Raw genomic sequence first — 20,766 nt, forward strand, 5'->3', positions numbered from 1 at the left:
CCTGCCCACAGTTTTGCTGCTTTCCTGCAGTGGGACAGCCCAGGGAGGCTGAGCTGGGCAGGAGGATGGAAAGGCAAACACTGCCCAACTTGCAGGTCTGTGCACTGGCTCTTCCTCCAGTGCAGCAGCAGATGATAAACACGCTCCCCTCATAAGACTTAAAATAAAAAACCACAAAAATTATTTAAAAATTACCAAAATTATTTAAAGCTTGGGTTTTTCTAGAATTTTTAGAACTGGATCTACCTTGGTGGTGGCTCTTTGGGGTCAGTGGTAGCTCCAGACCCAGCTGAGACCTGGGACCGTGTGCCTACAGCAGAGAGTTCATAGAACCCACAGACTCTTTTCCTTCTAACTCTCTCCACACCTCTTACTCCCTCCATCCCTCTGCTTTCATTCTTTGGACAGACAATTCTGGAATAAAGCAATGAGGTATCAACACCTCTGATGTGCTTTGATGTTCACAGGGAAAAGTGGATGATTTTCTTGGTACTCCTTTTAAATCCTCACTGTGTGGAATCCAAGGTGAGGGACTGGTATTCCTGAGGATCCAGGATGATAAGTGGGGAGAGGGATGTAGAGCCCCAGGTACTTGCTGGCTGGCTCCTGTCAGGCTTAAACCCCCTTGAGACAGGCAAGCAGTACAGTCACTACTCCACCTAAACGATTTTATGATCACCCCCGGCCTTTGTTTTATTCTTCTGCCCATTCACTATTTTAATTATGATTTTTTATCTCTCCCTGGGCAGCAAAACCTCTTGGATTTTGCCTTTTGGTTCGGTTATTTCGGGAACTCATTAAATGCCCGAGTCACGTGCTCGTTATTAGAAAATGAAAACAACTCTCTGGCTGTGCCATGGGAGAGACTTCACGGTGAATTACCGGAGTTAAGTAGTAGCTTAACAGCTTGAGACTCTTCTAACATTAGGCAGGGTTTTTTTAGACCTTTAATGCATGGCAGATTATGATGCTTCCTGTGCTGAATGGTATGAGGTTATTGTCTGTGGTTGGTTTAATGTGGATCCTTGTAGAGGGATAACACACAATCCCATACAGGCTGCCGAGGCATTAGATAATGTTCTCTGTTTGGATTTAAATAAAGGGAGGGGAAACCCCTCTTTTGCAACAAGCAAAGCCCATCCCACTGCTCAGCCACTCTTCCAGCTCTTGTCTAACAGGATTCAGGCTGGAACAGAAGTTGAATCATGATGTGACTCACCAAACTTCCAATTCCTCTGCGGTGTCATACCCAGACACATCACTGCTCCTCGAGGAGCTGGTTCCTCTCATCCCTCTCCTCCTGACAGCTGAGATCATCAAAACCTCTGGTACAACTGGGAGTGCTAAAGAGCCCCACAACCTGCCCTGAGAAGCATCACAGTCAGTGGTGAGACAGAGGAGATGAGGAATCAATACCCCGGGGCTCTGCGGAGCAACCTCCTGGAGACGGACGGGGAGTTAATGCTGTGTCCCTGTGGCAGGGGGTGATGGATGTGAGGGGCAGGAGATGCTGCTCAGTGACTGAAACAAAGCTTTTATACCCGTCCTTTCTGTGCTGGGTGTTTGTAGCACAGCACTTCACAGTATTTTTTTAATGCTGGTTCTTAGTTAATCAGGGAAAAATGTCTCTGATCGGAAAAGTGCTTAGTTGGAAGCTCGGTAAAAAGTTGTCAGGGAAAACTCTCCTGAATATCAACTGGTTTTCTCATCTGAAAGTTGAATTTGTTGTGATTTACCCATCATTTGGTATCAGGTGGCAAGTTGGGAGCACAGAATCTCAGAATCCCAGAACCTCCAGAGTTGGAGGGACCCCCAAGGATCATGGAGTCCAACCCTGAGCCCTGCACAGGCCCAGCCCCAAGAGTCACCCCCTGTGCCCCAGAGGATCAGCCAAACCCTCCTGCAGCTCTGGCAGCCTTGGGGCTGTGCCCACTGCCCTGGGGAGCCTGGGCAGTGCCCAACCAGCCTCTGGGGGAAGAACCTTTGCCTGAGATCCAACCTGAGCCTGCCCTGACACAGCTCCAGCCGTTCCCTGGCTGCTGTCCCTGCTCCCCCAGAGCAGAGCTCAGTCCCTGCCCCTCCTCTGCCCCTGCCCAGGAAGAAGTAATAATCCAAATGTTCACAGAAGTTTGCTCTTCTTTAACCAGTTAATAAGTGTTCATTCTGGTTGTACAGACAAGCTCAGAGATCTGTATCTTAAAATCAAGACAGATGATGTAACGGGAATCCCAGGCACACGTGGGAACACTCTGCAGACACATCTTGCTGTGGGCAGAGAATGACCATGGTCTTGAAGGAACAGGAGGAAAGGGAAAAAAGACCAGGCTTCCCAGCTGCACTGGAAATTCAGAGGTTGGTAATGACACAGGTTTGCTCAGGGGTCCTTATTCCTCTTATTAGACTGCACCCCCTTCAAGACAAAATGAACCAGAGAAGCTGTGGCTGCCCCTGGATCCCTGGAAGTGTCCAAGGTCAGGCTGGACAGGGCTTGGAGCAACCTGGGCTAGTGGAAGGTGTCCCTGCCCATGGCAGGGGGTGGGACTGGGTGGGCTTTAAGATCCCTTCCAGCCCAAACCATTCTGGGAATAGGGTTTCTCTGTTCAGCTCCTCACCCAGAGGTGCCTCATGCAGCCCCTGCCAGGCTCCTGAAAGTCCCTGTGGCACCACTGGCTGTGGGGGTCAGTGATGGGATGTGGGATTCAGAGGCTCCCATCCCTGTGCAAACTCCAGAAACCCCTTGTCCTCAAGCTCTCCTAGGTTTTGTTGTTGTTGTTGAACAAGGTTTTGGGTTTTTGAATAAATTTCAAGGAAGAGTCAAATGGCACGTGCCACTTCCCCTTTGGGACAAAGCTACTGGATTGTGCAGGAGGCAGCAGCTCCCTGGACCAAACTCCAGCTGTGACCAGCAACTAGGTGACCCTCAGCACCCTGACCTTTCCATCCTGCTTTTGTGCAAACGCCCCTGTTACAGAGAACAGTGAGAAGACGGAGAGGAGATGGATCAAAATCCATCCTCTGGGTGAGGCAGAGCCACTCAGGGCTCTGACAGCACTCCCAGCCCTGCCTGTGGTCTGTTCCCCTGGTTACAACTCGTCCCTTCTCCCTCCCTGAGCTGTTATCCTCTGCATCTTCCCAAACCACAGTGTGTAATCCCAAAGCAATGCATTATGGAGTGGCACCAGGAATTCCACTTGTTTTGCTGCACTGGGTCCCAGTGGCTGCAGAGGACTCAAAACCAAAGCCACTCTTTGCCTTCATATCTTTGCTACTCATTATAAAGTGCAAGAAGAAAAGCAGCAGAACAAACCCACACCTTGGCGTTTTGCTCCCGAGACCATCAGTGACAGGGCAATTAAAAGGAAGGGCAGCTCTCTGCTTCTGGTTGAGCAGGTTTGATGGGTGGTTCAAAAGGAAAAAAGGCAAAAACCCCACAGTGCTTCACATGCCTCCCTGTCATTTCTCACAGGAGAATGTCCATTAAAAGTCAGAGCCATGAATTCCCATGTCAGGAGCTCAGCCTGGTCCTGCTGGGTGATGTGCACTGTCTGTGCAGAGGTTGCACAGGGATGCTGGGCACAGGGGCAGCCTGGCTTGTCTAAATATTCCCAGAGACCTGGACAAGCTCTAAGCTGCTCCCTGCACCTGTGTCCTCCCCCCAGGTTGGTACTGTCAAGGGAAAAGTACCCACAAGTGTCAAACACTTTCCAGGCAAGGTTTGAATGCTGTTAATTCTTCATGTGATTCTTTTCATGGGAGAAAAAGAGGGAGGAATGAGCTACTGAGTGAATGTCTTTGACCTCTAAAATACAGCTGGGTGTGCTAGAAGCACATCCTGCCTAAAAAAAAGTGTAAAACTAACAGCTTTGACTCTTTTTTTTGGCCCATCTCACCCCTCCCGTCCCCCTTTTCAGTGCTCACAACCAGCTCCCCTCCCTGCAGGAGGGTTCTGCAGTTGTGCTTGTTCCCAGACAACCCAGCTCCAGCACGGAGCCCAACTAATAATCCCCCCTGAACTTATTAGCTCAGGTTTTGTGGAGTGTGTGGCCTCTAATGAGGGTGTTCTTCACTGTTGAGGGAGCACTGAACTAATGCCCCCTCGGGGTGGGCTCTCCCAGGCTTCAGACCCCGCTCAGCGTGTGAGGACGTGGATGATTTGTAATGCAGGCCTTTCCACTGCTATTCAGGGAGGTCTCCCCGCTGTTCAGGTTGGTTTACAACAGTTTTTTTGAGCTGCTGGGAAAGTTTCAGGGTACTGGAGGAAAGCTGGATTTGTATCACTGTTAAAAAAACACACAAAAGAAGTGAAAAAAAGTGCAAATTGGTGCAAAAACTCCAGCATGGATGCTCTGGGGGTGCTGCTTTCTGTAAGAAAGGGTGATACAACCTCGACATGGCACACAGGAAAAGGATTAAAACCTCGTTTGATGTTTGGGTTTAGGATGGATTTATTGATTTCTTGTTTTGGGGGGTGAATCAGGTGATTGTGGTTTTGAACAACTTCTGTGCTACCTTTTGATACGTGTTTGTTTTTTCCTGGAAGGAACTTCTGAACCTTGTGTAGGGTCAGAAGCTTGAATGGCCCTACATGGAGAAGATGCCTCAGAGCAGGATCTCTGATCAATCCCTTATGTAGATAAGGACAACGTGGTGATGGTCTAAGAGAGAAAATTGGAGAGCAAAAGAAAGGTCACCTTTTTGATCTCCTGCCTATTTGGGGCCTCCTCATTGCATTTTTACGGGGAATAAAGGCAAGGTCCTGGCTTTGCTCAGTGGAGCTCAGTTGGGAGTGACAAGGTCCCCAGATCAGGAATCTGGGGTAACTCATGGCTGTGGATGAGGGTCACTTTTAGCAGTGAAGGTACAGAGCCACCACAGGTGATTTTTAAGCTGATTGTCCATTTTTCCAAAGGAATTCTCCTGTTCAAACAGCATTAATTCCAAGCAGTGTGGTGTTTTCCTTGGGAGGTTGGACCACGGCTTTCGAGTACGGTATGAGGTGATGGCCCCTCTGCTTTTCCTACCAGTCATTCAAGACTTGAGATGTCAACTTGGCAGACTTCCACAGACTCTGCCAGGCTTTCCCAGCACAGCTATTTTGGTGTGGAAAGCAAGGCCCATGAAGGCAACTCGCTCCTCGAGGTCCGTGTGGCCGAGCGCGGTGGCACGTGGAGCTCTGGGCTCACAGGAGGGTGGTGACGTTGGCAGGAGCACGATGCCAACCTGGTGACACTCCTACAGCCCCACTGATTCACCCAGTGCTCGTGCATGGAGCTGCCTGGCACCTTGCAGAGGACTTTGGTCACCTGGCACATGAGGTCCAGGCTGGTGTAGATGATGAAACGTCACGTTTTGTGGAGTCTTCTTGAAGTCTGGAAGAGGAAGAACAGTGGGAAGAACCATGTCCTGCTGCTCTGGACTGAGACAGGGGTTTTTTAGCTCAATAGCCTGATTATCTCACTTTCTTCCCTCCTACTGCACTTGTTCTAATGCCTACAGTGACACACAGTGGTGATGGGGTTCTGCTCTGCCAAAACACTTGCCCTGACATGGGAGGTACAGGACGCTGTGGATGGTGGAAATGGTGACTGCCAAGCTCCCCTTGTAGCTGGATCCACCTGCTGCTGTGACTTGGGCTGCAAACTGCTCCTCAGATGGCCAGATGAGGAAGCTTGGGAGCTTTTTACTTTTCCACCCAATATATTGCTCATTTCCTATTGAGTTCCTTCCCCATCAGCAGAGAACTGCAGGTCTCATAAGCTGATTTGTACCAGAAATGCCACACTCAAATCCTCTTTATTTTCTGTGACAATGCAATATTTTTCATCCCTGTGTAAGCAGCCACTGAAATAAAAGTCCACTTTTGGCTGTTGGATTTCCCTGCTCCTCACGCTCCCGTTGTGTCAGAGAGCCCAGCAGGCAAGTGTGGCTCCCTTGGTCCTTAGGAGAACATTCTTCATTGTCACCAGGTGTGTTCACCTTTCCCCTCCAGGTGCTGTCTTTGTAGATGGCAGTTTTCACCAGGATTATTCCATTGCTCCATTTCTGAAGATTTTTGGATTTTTTTTCACTTGCTTTGAGAAGGAAAACGATCAGATGATGAGAAGTCTTGGGCTGTCTTCCTGCTTGAGCTGTTGCTCCACTTGGCAGACTGGAGACTGGCTGTGTAGAATCACAAAGCACAGGCTGGTTTGGGTCAGAAGGACTTTAAAGCTCAGCTAATTCACCCCCTACCATGGGCAGGGACACCTTCCACTAGCCCAGAGCGCTCCGAGCCCTGTCTGACCTGGCCTTGGACACTTCCAGGGTAGCTCCAGGCAAGCCTCTATTTCCAAATCTCAGCTTTCCCAGAAGATGAAAAAACATCTTGTTAGAAAGGTCTGGAAGTTGGGGGGCAAGCTGTAAACGAATGCACTTAAAACGGGTGGAAACCATGGAGTCATCTGTGAGCCACCATCCCTGCGAGCAGCAGTACCTGCAACTCGAGCTGCACCCCTGGAGATGGCTCTGGGCTGAGTGAAGCACCCCCTCGGCATGTCCCGGTGTGGGAGAAGCAGCTCCACGAAGCAGAGCAGATGTGCCGGGGCTCCATCCTCCAGGAAACGCTCCTCGCTGGCAGCGCGACACAACCGCGGGGTCAAGGTCAAGTTGTTGGCAGCTGCGGCCCCGCGGAGCCGAGCCAAAGGGGTAGAACCCCCCCCAGACAGCAGAATCCCCCGTCTCCGCAGTGCCGCCGGGCCAGGGGGCACAGGGCTGTGGGTGGCAGCCCGCGGGGTCCCGGGGGAAGGGGCGGCCGATGCCGGGCTGCTCCGGACATCTCGGCCCGCGGGTGCGCGGCGATTGGCGGGGCTGGAGCAGCGACACATGAAATATGATAATTTTCTGCCGAACAGGAGGAGGAGGAGGAGGAGGGAGAGAGGGGAGAGGGGGAGCGAGGGCGGGAGAGCCGCTCGCTCCCGATGGTTCGCATGCCGGGGGCTGCCGAGAGGAGCGGCCCGAGCGGAGCCGCAGAGCCCCGGGGATGGCCCCTCGCTCCCCGCTCCCCGACCAGGACGATGCCGATGCCACCCAGGTGGGCCGGGCGCCGGTGGCACCAGGGGGACGCTGCCAGGGGGTGCCAGGCCCGGGGCCCCCCAGTTTTGGGAACTCGGTGGCAGAGCGTTGTCCCCCCGGGAGGCTGTGCCGCTCCCCGGCGCTTTGCGGTGCCGCTTAGTGGAGGGCTGAGCTTTTTTTTTAAGGGGGGTTTTGGTGGGGTTTGCTAAAAACCCGAAATGTCACTCCTGGAGGAACGCTTCAGTGCTGTGCCAGGGCTGCTCGGTTCAAACTTCGCAGCCTGATCCTTAGTTTGATGGGAAGCACTTGACAGAGCTCCGCTCCGCATGTCATTAACCCTCTCACACCCCCGCCTGGCACGGAAACTGTTAATCCCTCAAATTCACTTGCAACAAATTTAACCCTGACAGGGAGCGACCGTAGAACTCCCGGAATGGCATCCACCAGCTGTTCATTTTTATAATGACTTTGCATTTATCCCAGAGCTGGGTGGCAAGTTTTCAGATGATTATTATTATTATTTTCCCAAAGGCGAGGGGGACCTATTAAAAAAAATAATCCTACAATAATCTTCCCGAAGCAAAGCTGCGAGTGCAAACCACCCTCCCCCTGCTCCGGCGGTGCCGTCGCTGCCGCTTTATTAATTTCTCTGCGCCGTGAGTGACAGTCCTCCAGAAGTGATAATTGGTGCACTGTGTCTTTAAAAGGTTAAAACCCTTTTCAAAAAGGCCTAGACTCATAGTGGGAAAAGACAAGAGAGGCTTTGGCTGGCTTTGGATCCAGAAAACAGCTGCTGATTAGAGTCTGCGTCTTCGGGCTGAATTTATTACATATTTTTCAGCAGCAGGGATTCTAGGAGGAAGCTTCCGTTTGGGTTTCTTGCTCGTGGTTTATTTTTATTCAGAGGAATAACAGAGGAAGGATTTGTTCCGGCTGGAGCATGCTCACAACCTGCAAGACCTCCCATTATTAAACTGCCTACTTTGGGCTTTAATATACATGTGGTATTTTTTTTATTATTTTTTATTAGCGTTATTATTATTTTGGCAGCGTGCATCTCTACGTTGTTTTTTTTTTTTTTTTTGAATAATTTATTTTGAAAGGAAGCTGATCTCGTAATGAGCTTTCTCCTTCCTTACTTGAAACAGGTGCTAATGAAAGAATGCAAATAGCACCGGCTGAGCCGAACATTTCATAAAGAAGGGAACAGCCACCAACCCCAAAGGCTCCGGGATCTGCCCGCCGGCCCCCACCAAAGGTAGGCACGGGGGCTTTTGTCGCTATTTTTGTTGTTCTCTGCGCGCATATTCGCTCCCCCCTCCCTCGCTGCGGCCGGCGAGATTCCATTTTGCCTCCCGAAAGGTGTCAGGTTGCCACGGGGCGCGCTCGGACGCTCCTATCCCGATGGACAGGGCGCCTGGATGGCCGGGTGGCCGCGCCGGGAGCGCTGGGCGAGCGCTGGGCGAGCGCTGGGCGAGCGCTGGGCGAGCCCGGCGGTGTCACAGCCCGGCCCCGGAGCCGCGTCCCCGCCGCGCTCGCAGCTACTTTGCCGCTTAATTAGCGCTGGCTGTCGCATGAATTTATCGTCGCTTGACAGCAACTTCATTTTCTCCCAACGTGCTGGGAGAGAGGATGGTTATTTTAGCGCTGGCGGGTGGGAGGCAGCGCTGGGGGCGGTGGGAGGGAGGGAGGCAGCGAGCGCCGGGTGTGTGACAGCGACGTGCGAGAGGGACCCGGCCGTGCGCAGGGACACGCGGCTCCCGGGGCATCCCGGCCACTGCGGCGCTGGAAAATGGACATGTTGCTCCACGGGGAGCCCGGTCCTCCTCCTGGAGCCAGTGCCCAGGGCCTGCTCCCTTCCCAGCCTGCGTTCGTGCTCCCCGCGGAGCGCAGCCGGCTGTTCCCCGGGGCTACAGCGCGGGGATAGATATTAAAAAATAATATCCCAACCCTCGTTTTAACAGCTGAATCCCTGCACAAAGCGCTGGGCTTTTCACTCCCTGCCCGATCTTATTTTCCCGAGACAGGGGCTGACATTCAGGCATCATCCTGCCGAGGTCGGTGCTTTGGGGCAGCCCGAGGTCGGTGCTTTGGGGGAGCCCGAGGTCGGTGCTTTGGGAGCCCGAGGTCGGTGCTTTGGGGGAGCCCAAGATCGGTGCTTTGGGGCAGCCCGAGGTCGGTGCTTTGGGCAGCCCGAGGTCGGTGCTTTGGGAGCCCGAGGTCGGTGCTTTGGGGCAGCCCGAGGTCGGTGCTTTGGGAGCCCGAGTTTCCCGGTGGAGGCAGGAGGAGGATCCGCAGCCCTTGCGGTACCTGCCCGCGGCTCCCGCCGGGGCTCCGGCTTTGCTGCCGTGTTCCGACTGCAGTGGCCTCTCCGAGGGCCAAATCCAGCCCTCCTCGGGATCAACCAGCTCCTTCGGCTGGATGAACCTCCGAGGGCAGGAATTAGCCCTTTGTCTGGAAGTTTGCATTCATATTTTGCGGTGTTTACTTGTGTTGGAGCCATATATTTCATTTCTCTGTGTGCACGCAGGTTATTTATAGTTTTTTCCCCTGACTGTTTAGGGAAGGATCTGCAAAAAAGTTTACCCCAATTAACTGTGGGAGCTGAGGGTGGGCAGCACATGAAATAAAATGCTCATTTTATATAAACAACCCCTTGAGGCTTCCTAGAAAGAGAACTTGCGAAGGTCTAACCTGACAGAGGAAGAGTAACCAAAACTTACCGTGAAGTCTGTGCCCCCCTTCCCAAAATCAGATAATTTTTAATTAAGAGTTTGATATGGAGGCGTGTGCAGGAGAATGGGATTAAAATCTGGAGCCAGTGGGAGGGGAATATCCCTCTGCACCTGGTTTTGGTGGGGCTGGGAGCACCTCGTGTCCCCTGACCTCCCGCTCTGCCAGAAAACACAAATCCAAGTGCTGCCGGGTGCTGGCAACCCCCAGCCTCGTGCTTTGGGATGGAAAGAACACTGATCTTTCCCAAACCTTCCTCTCCCTGGTCCTGAGGCCACTGGTCCTGTGGGACTGTGGTTTCTCCCTGTTTTCCACGTCGTACTGGGGAAGGAGCGTGTCCATCGCTACTTTATTTTTCTTTTCCTTTTGGAGATTGCAATTCTTCCAGCTGCAACAAAATGTGTATGTGGGGGGGGTTGGTCTTTATTCCTTGCTCCTTTGGATGAGCCTGTGTGCCTGGATCTCTGCACAGCAGTACCACGTGCTGCTCCTCTCCAGCCCCAAGCTCTCGCTCTGCTGGGAACGGAAAACATTTTGGATGAGAAACCTCCCCAAAAAAGCCCGAATGGGTGGTAACTAAGGAGGGAGAGGTTTTTTTTTTAACTCTCAAAGTGTCTCCTGTGTAGGGCACGGGCTTCTGCTGTGCCACAAACCCCTCTGAGCATTGCCCAGCCCAAACCCTCCTCCAGCAGCCTGAGTAGGACCCGGTGGATTTTGGCTCAGGGGGCTTCTGTGCAGAGCTGGGGGCATCTGAGTCCTGCCAGGAGTTGCTCTGTTAGGAAATCTCCCATCTTAGGACTGGTGGGAGTTGGTGGCTCTGCTTCACTGACTTTTATCCTTTCATCACCTCCTGAGAAAGGGAAATGAAGCTCTCCCAGGCACCAGAGTTTGGCTCATGCTTGGGAAGGATGCTGGGCATTATTTTCCTTGTAAGGGATACCGTTAATTATTTTGCTTGAAACAGCTGTAAAACTCCCATAAACATGTATAACATGCAAGGCTGTAGCTTCCAAATGGCTCTCCAGCATCTTGGCCCTTTCCTGGTGATGATTGTGGCTGGCCTGTCATGGAAATATTTGCTGGGAATTGAGATGGCTGCTGATGGGCCAAGGAGTTTTATGGAGCCCTAGGGGAGCCTCCTGGGTCAGAGTGATTAAAGGCCTCCTCCTCAGGTGCACTTTAGTTCTGGATTTCCACCTGGGCCAGCAGTTCCCAGAAATGTATCTCTGTTCACAGTGTGGAGCTGGTGAGGAAGGGATCAGTGCCAGGAGAGCAGGAACACACTGTTGACCTAAACCCATAATTTTTAATTGCACTAGCTGTGAGTGAATCTTTCTGCCTCGTGCTGGTAGGAGCACAAACAACTCCAGATATTTTGAGGGGGCTAAAAAATATCTCTTTTCTCCACGTGCAGCTGTATCTGTGTAGTTAATGCAGATGTACAATGTGGGATACAGGGACACACCAAGGACCAGCAAAGCCCAGCTTGGATTTAGTTGCCTCTTTAAAGGTGTGTGTTGTCATCTGAAAAGGATCTTCAGAAATATTTCAGAGGGCTGGTGGTTGCTCACCCGTATTTAACCATATTTCTGACCTTGCTGCAAAGGGGATGTCGAGATTCACCCAAATCTCTTCATTTAGGTCTTTAAAAAGCTCAGAAACTTTATGCCAAGAATGGAAACATCCCAGCTGTGTAAGCTGTGGATTTGCTCCGCTCTGATCTCGGTGGTTCCCTGAGGTGGGGGGGACCAGCATGGCCTTTTTTGTTCCTGTTTAACCTTTCTGTGTCTTACTTTTTCTTCTGTCTGGGAAACAGGGAGGAGGGAAGGGGAGCTGCTTGGCCAAGATCTCAGTGTGAGTCCCTGGCAGATTGAAAATACAAGTAATAAGTTTTGACTCTAAGCTCCAACTGCAGACAGCAGCACTCACTGGGGTCGGGTTTTGTTGTTTTTTTTTAGTTCATTATTTGCTGGGTGGACTCTGGTGCTGCAGGGAAATGCAGGGGGAAACATATTTTCCTGGGTAGGTAATCCCTGGAGCTCCATGTCATTTTTTGCACTCCTGGGGGAGTGGCTGCTCTGGTGGGGGTGAAGGTCCCAACTGGCTGCTGGTTCTGGGGACGGGATGATTTAGGGAGGCACGGGGCACGTGGTGTGGCCAGTTTGGTCTCTCAGGGGGCTGTGTGTGCAAACCCTCATGTCCAGGGCCATGGGATGCTGCTGGAATCCCCAGGGAGCCCAGAAATAGCTGCTGGGATGGTCCCCAGGAGGAGCCCAGCTGCTGGTCCCAGCCGAGGGCTGGATGGGATGTTGTGACCCAGGATGCCCCAATGACCCCGACCCTAATCCTGGTTGATCTGCAGCTGGGAGAGGAGGATCCCACAGCCCTGCTGCTCCAGGCTCATGGGATTCAAGTCCTTCAGATGGGTTTTCCAGCCCTGGAACAGCCCAGATTCCCAGTGCAACACAGAGACATTGTCCTTCTCTCGCTCCCCCTCGAGCTCCTGCCCTGGGACGTGTGGGAACCTGGGAGAGGAGCTTGGACAGTAAATGCCATGGAGGAGAAAACCACGGGTGTCTGGAGCATCTCCTGCCTCCCTGGAGGGAGGACTGAGGGCTCTGCTGACTCACAGCCCCGGGCTGGGGGGCTGCCAATGAGTAAAGGCTGAAGTAACAAGTGATGTGCTGGAAATAAGTCACTCCAGAAGAGATGACTCTTAAAGCAGCAGTGAGAGAGGCGAGTGCTGCTCGTGGTGATGGCAGGGGCGATTGCAGAGTCCTTGAAAACCCTTCTCAGATCCAAACTAAACTTCTTACCCGCTTTTGGTTTTAGTTGTCTGTAGAGTTGAAGCGTATTTTGTACATCACGGTGTTTTTTACCTCATTAGTGTTACTGCTGAAGGATGGCTTTGAAAACAAAACAAAAAAAAAGTCTGGGTGTTTGGAACAACCAAAGGAAAAACTGAATTTTACATGGAATTTTAGAAATGCTCAAGTGCAAAAGAGCAGGCTCTGGGACAGGCTCAGCTGCACGAGCATCATCCCAGTCCCAGACTCTCTAACTCTTGTCCATCCCTCTAACTCTTGTCCATCCCATGGTTTCAAAGGCATTTCCAATCCCCACCAGCCAGTTCCCCTTTACCTGTGTGTTTTAGTCCATGAAAACAAAATTTTTCATCCATTTTCTTGTTTGCTGTGGCCTTTACCTGGTTCTGTGCTGCTTTCCAGAGTCCCTGCAACCCTGTCCTTCGCAGGCATCTTCATAATCACCCCAGTTTTGGAGCCACTTTTTGGTTGCTTGGACTCATATTTTCAATTTTTTTTTCCCTGTGGTTCTGGCATCAGACTGAATTTCATGGGAGAATGAAAATCACTGAGACAAACAGATTGTTTTGTTGTTAATGGCTGTTCAAAAGCAGCCTGGCCAGGTTTCTCCTGCAAACTCCTTGCTGCAGGGAATCCGTGGAGAGGAAGGAATTCTCCAGACAATCCCGGGATGTCCCAGGCAAGCACAACATCAACCTCAGGGATAGTTTGATTATAGCCTTGATTAAAACTTTGATTAATTCATTGGACAGTAATTCTATGCAGGGGAAAAAAAAGCTCTGCTACCTGGCAAGTGGAGGAGATGTGTGTGCACCCAGGGAAATGTTTGGAGTGGCTTTGTGTCCCCAGACAAGAGACACAAGGGAATGCCAAGGGAAAGCGGGGAGGGAACAGGTCAGGGGGTGAACATGGGCTGGGGAGTTTATTAATTAAATAAATAAATAATAAAATAAATTAAATTTTAAAATAATAATTTTTAATTGGTGTAATTAATTAAATATTAAATTGAATTAATAAGAATTAAATAAATAGGAATTTATTTATTTAAATAAATGTTTATTTAAATAAATATTTATTTAAATAAATAAGTATTTATATAAATAAATATTTATATAAATAAATATTTATATAAATAAATAAATTTACACCTTTAAATAAATAAGGTCACTAATAGAAATTATTATAGCCAAATGAGTTGTCTTTTGGAATGTTGAACCTGGCTTGGTTTACAGTGAGAGCAAAAGGTGTTTCTCAGCTGGGGCAGAAATTAAATCACTTTACCCCTCAGTTACATTGGACTGAGCACGAGTGGGATTTAGTTTTCCTTTGGGAAGCCATGGGGACCTGGAATGAGAGTCCTGTGGAAGGTTGTGCTCCTGAATTGCACGGGATGGGGATTATTTGCCTTCCTCCATCCAACACGTGCTCAGGTGCCCCTGCAGGGAGGGCACGGGCACGACCTCCCAGAGCAGGGGGTGGCTGATGGTTGGCTTGGTGCTCCCCAAGGTCTCCTTGGTGTTTACAGGCAGGTTTAGAGACAAAAGACTTCTTGTTTCTGTTTTTACAGAAATATTCACCTTCTGAGGCAAAAATGTTGTTCCTTGGCTTGAGCTCCTGGCTGGCACCTCAGCAGATGCCAGAGCTGGGGGGGTTTGGTGGCACCAGCCCAGCTGTGCTGCTGGGGCAGGGTCCAGCTCCCAGAGCCTGCCCCTGGGGGAGATTTCAGGGTGTTCCACCGTTTAGATGGTAAAATATCATCATTTTGTCATCGCCCAGATGACAACAGCAGAGAGGAGATGCCTGCCAGGGAATGGTAACCCCAGGAAGGAGGTGTCCCTGTGCAGGGACAGAGATCCTGGGCAGTCCAGAGTGGGCACTGTGCCAGGCTGAGGGTGGGCTTTGCTCGTGGGGGGCTCTGGGGAGGAGCTCCAGGCTCCTTTCACTTCCTATTGTAATTCCATGTTCCAATTCCAACCCCCCTCTGTCAGCTGGCAGGGATGGATAATACAAGTAACCAGGTGTTAGCACCATGTAAATAACACCAGCACTCACCAACATCCTGGAAAACTTCCATGGGCAATACCAGGAAGGCAACTCAACTCCCAGAATAAGTGATTTAGCTGGAGTTTGCCTTATCAATGAACAGAGGGATGCAACAAGTGACGGGAAAGCTGCATAAAATCTCTGCCAATTGCAGGCCTGCACCTGGCAGGACCCAAATTCCTTCTGCCCTTGGAATTTTGGGGTGCAATGGGGGCCTGTTCCCTCCCGGGTAAATCATGGCTCTGGCACTGCCTTGCACTTCCCAGAGCTGTCTCCTGGAGTGATGTGATCACTCAGGAATATTTTGCAGATCATATGATAACCCTCAGCTCAGGAGGACTCTGAGGAAGCTGCAATTAGTCCACATCCACAGTTATTCTTAGCCTGTATCCATAGTTATCCTGTGCTTTGTTTTGGGATTCTCTGTACGCTTTAAAGCCATGAGCCCACCCCTGAGCAGCCTGTTCCTCACAGAGCTTGGGGAAAGTGAAAGTCAAGAGGGTAATTTTCCCATCTAACTGCACAGAACAGGTTTCTGTTGCTCCTGTTGCTATTTCTGTCAGTGTTTATCCATTTTTTTCCTCAGTCACTTGGATTTTGCTCAGTGTTTGCCACTGCAAAAGCTGCTCAGGGACTCGTGCTGTCTGTGCAAGCAGGTCAGAAATGCATCTCAGGCAAAGAAAATCTTTGATTATGAACAAACTTTTGTGGTTCTCCCCGAGTGAATAACCATCAAAGGAACTTGGTGCTCCAGAGCAAACTGCCAAGGTGGAGGAGGGGGAGGACTCCTGCATTAATATCCCATCGAGCTGGGAAGTTAAGCAAGGCAAAGATGGAATAAGGAAGCGGGAGGTTGAATGTGTAATCACAACCCCCCTTTGTCTGCGGGGTGTTTGTGAGAGAAACTGCAATCTTGTGTCATTTACGACTTTCAATAAATAGATATTTAAGATAAGCTCGATCATGCAATTAAGGACTTCTGACACATGGCCAGATGCTCTGTCTTTATGTTTGTGTAAATGAGAGCAGGGGGTGGCTCTGCCCACTCTGCCTGTGCTCCAATGCCCAAAAACACAGCTCTTTGTCCTGATGGAACCACATTTGCTGCATCTCATGGGAGGGAGGGATGATTGGGACCGTCCCCTCCCTGGGGAAACTGGAAATTGTGGGGATCTAATGGGCTAAAGGGAACTAAATATGTTGTTGCCACTGTCTATTAAAGGTGTGCCCTCGAGCAGGAGCATTGCCCTGCTTTCCCAGTGTTTTGGGAAGGAAATTCAAGCTGCCCAAGGGATGGGGGGGACTGTCCCTGGGGGTGACTCTGAGCTTTGGGGGTCGGGGCTGAGCTTTGCTCTGGGTGGGACCAAACCTTTGGGGGCTGAGCCCAAGATCTGGAGCAGGTGAGGGGCTCCCAGAATCACACAATCAATTAGGGGGAAAAGCCTCCCAGCCCATGGATCCCCCTGTGCCCCATTCCCACCTTGTCCCCCAGCCCAGAGCACTGAGTGCCACGGCCAGGCCTTCCTGGGACACCTCCAGGGCTGGGCACTCCAAACCTCCCTGGGCAGCCCCTGCCAGTGCCTGACCACCCTTTCCAGGGAGAAATTCCTGCTGATGTCCAACCTGAGCCTCCCCTGGCACAGCCTGAGGCCGTTCCCTCTCCTCCTGTCCCTTGTTCCCTGGGAGCAGAGCCCGACCCCCCCCGGCTCCCCCCTCCTGTCAGGGGGTTGCAGAGCCAGAAGGTCCCCCCTGAGCCTCCTTTTCTCCAGGCTGAGCCCCCCCAGCTCCCTCAGCTGCTCCTGCTGCTCCAGCCCCTTCCCGGGTCTCATCCCCCTTCCTGTGCCTTGCCAGGGAAGCATTTGCAGGGTCGGAGCAGGACCCAGAGCACACAACTCATGGACAATTGTGCTCTGGGGGGGGTTGGAGCCCAGCTGGACCCACCAGGGAGGACTGAAAGAGCAGAAGTGCTCCTTGCAGCTCCACCTCTGCAGCTCAGCGGGGTGGGAAGTTCACTTGAAGTATCCTGAGGCTTGGTCATGGGCCTTGCAAAAAATCTGCTTGAGTGGGGATAATTCTGGGCTGCAAAGGATTATATATATTTATACATATGTGTGTACCTTTAGACTATATATATAAATATATATTATATATATGTAATATATGTAATATATATTATATATAATATATGTTTATATTATATATAAACATAATATATATAATATATAATATATATTGTGTATGTAATATATGGAATATAATATATATTATGTCTATATTATATATATACTATAATTATATATGTAAAATACCTGTTATATATATAAAATACATCTTTATATATATATATATATGCATACATATATATATAAAAATATATAGAATTATACAGATGAGAATGGAACCCATCCTGGCCCCCTGGAAGAGCCCTCCTGGCCCTTGTGTGTTCCAGGACCCCCTGGAATACTGAAGTGTTGCTCAAGTGCCTGTGTGGATAATGGGGTCTTGTATTGAGCTTTTCCAGCACCACGTGGGCACCTTGGATTTGAAATCCCTTTGTGCTGGCAAATGGGTGCAATCCCAAAAAGAGCATGAGAGGGGAAACCCTGTTTTGGTGCTACAGTGCTGGAAAGGAGGAGAGGAAAGCTGAATTTGTTGGGTTTATATATATTGTCTACTTTACTTTAACGAGGTGGAATTATTACATCAAGTTTTTGTGTGATTTCCTGTGGGAACTTTTTTCCTTTTCTTTCATTAAAGAAGTGAGAGAGAGTTCTTGGTGCTTTCCCTTATGGCATCCACTCCTCTCAGACTTATGCCAATAGAAATCATCTGTAAAGGAGAAATCATCAGTATTTGTAGACTTGGGACTGACTTGGACTTTTAGTGTTGCAAGCCAAATATTTTACTCCAGTTTCCATGTTTGCACCATATTAAAACCTGTGAAATGGTACAACCAGCTCCCAACAAACAACCCCACTTGCTTGGGGGAAATGTTTTTTAGCAGCCTAAACCTTTTAAAACCTTAAAGCTGCATAAGCAGCTTAAACCAATCTAAAGCCTTAGATCATTTTAAACAGCTTGTGCCAATATAAGGACTTAGATTATCTTAAATAGCTTAAACAGATCTAGAGCTTTAGGGACAGAATTTGGCCAGATTTGGCTGATGGTTTGATTTGGTTAATTTGGATGTCACAGGTAACACTGGTCACCACTGGGTGACTCTGCCCAACCACTCCTTGCCTGAAGACACCCTAATTTTGGAACTTTTACACTTTGAATATTTGACACTGACATGTGAACATGGAAGTAAAATGTGAATCTAACCCTGCCCTCATGCTCAGATTGGGATCATCTGTAACTCCTCTCCGTGGCCCTGGGTTATTTTGTCTAAATACATATTTAATTTAGAGGAGAACATTAATTCTATTACAGCAGTTGAGGATTTTCAAAGAATCCTGAGCACCTGAACTGCCCTTTGGAGCCTGGATTCCTGTAAATTGCTTATATAGCTTTGAAAATCCCATCTTAAGATGTGGTGGCTTAATTAAACCTTTAAAAATCTACATAAACAGGGGAATGAGTTCAAACTATGACTTGGGTTCATTTGGCCATTCTCTGCTTCCCACGTGCTCCTCACCACCACATCCTCCTGGTGTCAGTGGAGGGTTTAATTCTTCGGGCTTTTTGTGCTAAATAATTCAGGTTCAAAGATTTGGGAGGGTTTGTTTATTCTGAAATTAAATTAGGGGGAGTTTCACTTCCACCCCAGCCCTGAAGAGTTCTTTTCTTCCCATTAACACACAGAGACACTGAAGTTTCCCTGAAAGCTGGAGGAGCAGCAGCCCCAGGAATATTTTCTCCAGGAGATACACAGATAATAACAAGAACACCACAGCTGGGAGAAGGCACCAGCAGGGAAATTTTCTGCTTGAACTCCTCAGCTGAGGGAAGGAGCTGCTGCATTTCCCTCCTGCTGAACTCTGGGATGGGATTTGGAGCCCTTGGGAGCTTCTGCTCCTCCTCACCTGAGCTGCAGATCCTGGGGCAGAAAAAGAGCCTCTGGGCAGGTTGGGCTGTGATGTTGCTCCAGTCCCACTAATTTCCTCCCTGCTTTGGTCACACAGAGTGGAATTGAATTTTATTGTGGGCACCAGGGACAAGGGAGTTTCTATAAAAACAAGGGGGTTTTGTGGTGGTGCATGAAAATGAGTGTGAACCTTCTAGTTCCTGCAGAGCAGCTGTAGTGACTGTTCTGGTTACTCTGGAACTGTGTGTGGTGAGGACTGGAACCAAACAAAATCAGTTAGAGGTGAAGATCATGGAGTCACAGACTGGGAAGAGGGACCTTAAAGTTCATCTCATTCAACCCTGTGCCATGGGCAGGGACACCTCCCACTAGCCCAGGTTGCTCCAAGCCCCTTCCAGCCTGGCCTTGGACACTTCCAGGGATCCAGGGGCAGCCACAGCTTCTCTGGGCAACCTGGGCCAGGGCCTCCCCACCCTCAAAGGTGAGAATTCCTTCCCACTATCCCATCTATCCCTGCCCTCTGGCACTGGGAAGCCATTCCCTGGGTCCTGTCCCTCCATCCCTTGTCCCCAGTCCCTCTCCAGCTCTCCTGGAGCCCCTTTAGGCCCTGCCAGGGGCTCTCAGCTCTCCCTGGAGCCTTCTCTTCTCCAGGGGAACCCCCCCAGCTCTCCCAGCCTGGCTCCAGAGCAGAGGGGCTCCAGCCCTGGAGCATCTCCGGGGCCTCCTCTGGACTCTCTCCAGCAGCTCCACGTCCCTGTGCTGTTGTTCCCAGGGCTGGGGCAGCTCTGCAGGGGGGTCTCACCTGAGGGGCAGAATCCCCCCCTCCCTGCTGCCTGTGGGATGACCTTGGCACAGTGTGCTCACCTGGAGCAGAGCTTGGCCTCCCGAGCTCTTCCATGTGCAATGTCCCCCTTCCAACCTGTCCTGTGTATTGGCAGAACAAACAGACACAGGTCTCTGGCATCCCAAAGAAACAGAATTTTAGGACTTTCTCATCTAAGAACTGTTTTAACCTGTAAGAAATTTTAGAAAACGAAAGGAAAGTTTTGAGTTTCATCTTCAGATCCAGGGGCTTGGGTGTTCCATCCTCACACAGGTTCCTCACAGCGCAGCTGCTCATAAGTTCTGGTCTCCTGAATTTTATTCACTTAATAAATTAATGTATTTATTATTCATAGAAATAGTAGGTGAGTGCTCTTTTGGAGGTGAATTGCTTGCTTTCAGCCTGGCAGGCTCTGGATTCTCTGCTAGATTTTATCATTTGTACTTAGAAGCTGAATGGCACTTTGATATTGTGAGAATATTTAATTGAAAAATCTGGGATTTTACAAAAAAACCCTGTATTTTTTTTTCAGAAGTAAATTAAAAAAAAAAAAAAACAATATAAACTACACCCAGAAATACCTGGGAGTTGCACAGAGCTGGAGATTTCAGTCCCAGACTGGCTCCCTGAACAGCTCACTGTGGGTGCAGCTCTCCAGTACTAAGTAATGAAGTTTCTTTCCTTTCTTAGAACATCCACCCCAAGGAGTTCAGGATTAAGTTTACTAGAAATGTAAACTCGTTGCAGCTGGATAAACCACAGCTGAACCCGGGCAGGGAGCAGAGCAGCCTTTTAAATCTCTTTTAAATCCGATTTTCTTTCCTTTCTCACTGATTTCCCTTACCTGGGGCCAGGATGGGGTTGTCTCTGGAGACACCCCAGAACTGAGCACCTTTGCACTTCCAGTTTGGTGCCCTGGTCTGCTTTGGACACTGTTGGGCTTTCTCCTCTTGCTCCTGTGCTGGGCAGGAGCCAGTGCTGGTTTTGGGGCTGGATGGTGCATTTTTTCCCCTCCTATGGAACCACAGAGCACCAACTTCCCACTCCTGACACTGATGTAGGGAATTCTCATTCAGCTCAGTCATTTTTACCTGTTTTACTCCTGGTTTGCTGGAAGTCCAGAGTGTTCTGAGCTCCACAGACCCCTGAGTGGAGGCTCAAAGCAAAAGTGAAGCTGGTGGAGGTGATGAAGGCATGTGGAGGATTCAGAGGAGCCCGAGGGCAGAGCTCAGGGGGGGCTGCAGCTTCCTCAGAGGGGCAGGGAC

The 20,766-nt window shown here is 50.0% G+C and overlaps 1 long non-coding RNA gene across 2 annotated transcripts in view; it reads left to right on the plus strand.

The window, feature by feature from the left end:
- The first annotated feature begins 7,020 nt into the window (after nt 1–7,020).
- Nucleotides 7,021–20,766, plus strand: part of LOC127463915 (uncharacterized) — a 31,399-nt gene continuing 17,653 nt past the window's right edge. The window contains exons 1-2 of one of the 2 annotated variants that reach the window (XR_007901078.1): nt 7,021–7,069; nt 8,199–8,308. This is a non-coding gene — a long non-coding RNA (uncharacterized LOC127463915). Of the gene's footprint in view, nt 7,070–7,780; nt 8,055–8,198; nt 8,309–20,766 lie in introns of those variants that run through there. The other variant, XR_007901077.1, reaches the window with a different exon arrangement.

This window comes from Manacus candei, unplaced genomic scaffold, assembly GCF_025592945.1.
Source record: "Manacus candei isolate 608988 ecotype Guabito, Panama unplaced genomic scaffold, ASM2559294v1 h1tg000180l, whole genome shotgun sequence".
In the NCBI taxonomy this organism is placed as follows: domain Eukaryota; kingdom Metazoa; phylum Chordata; class Aves; order Passeriformes; family Pipridae; genus Manacus; species Manacus candei.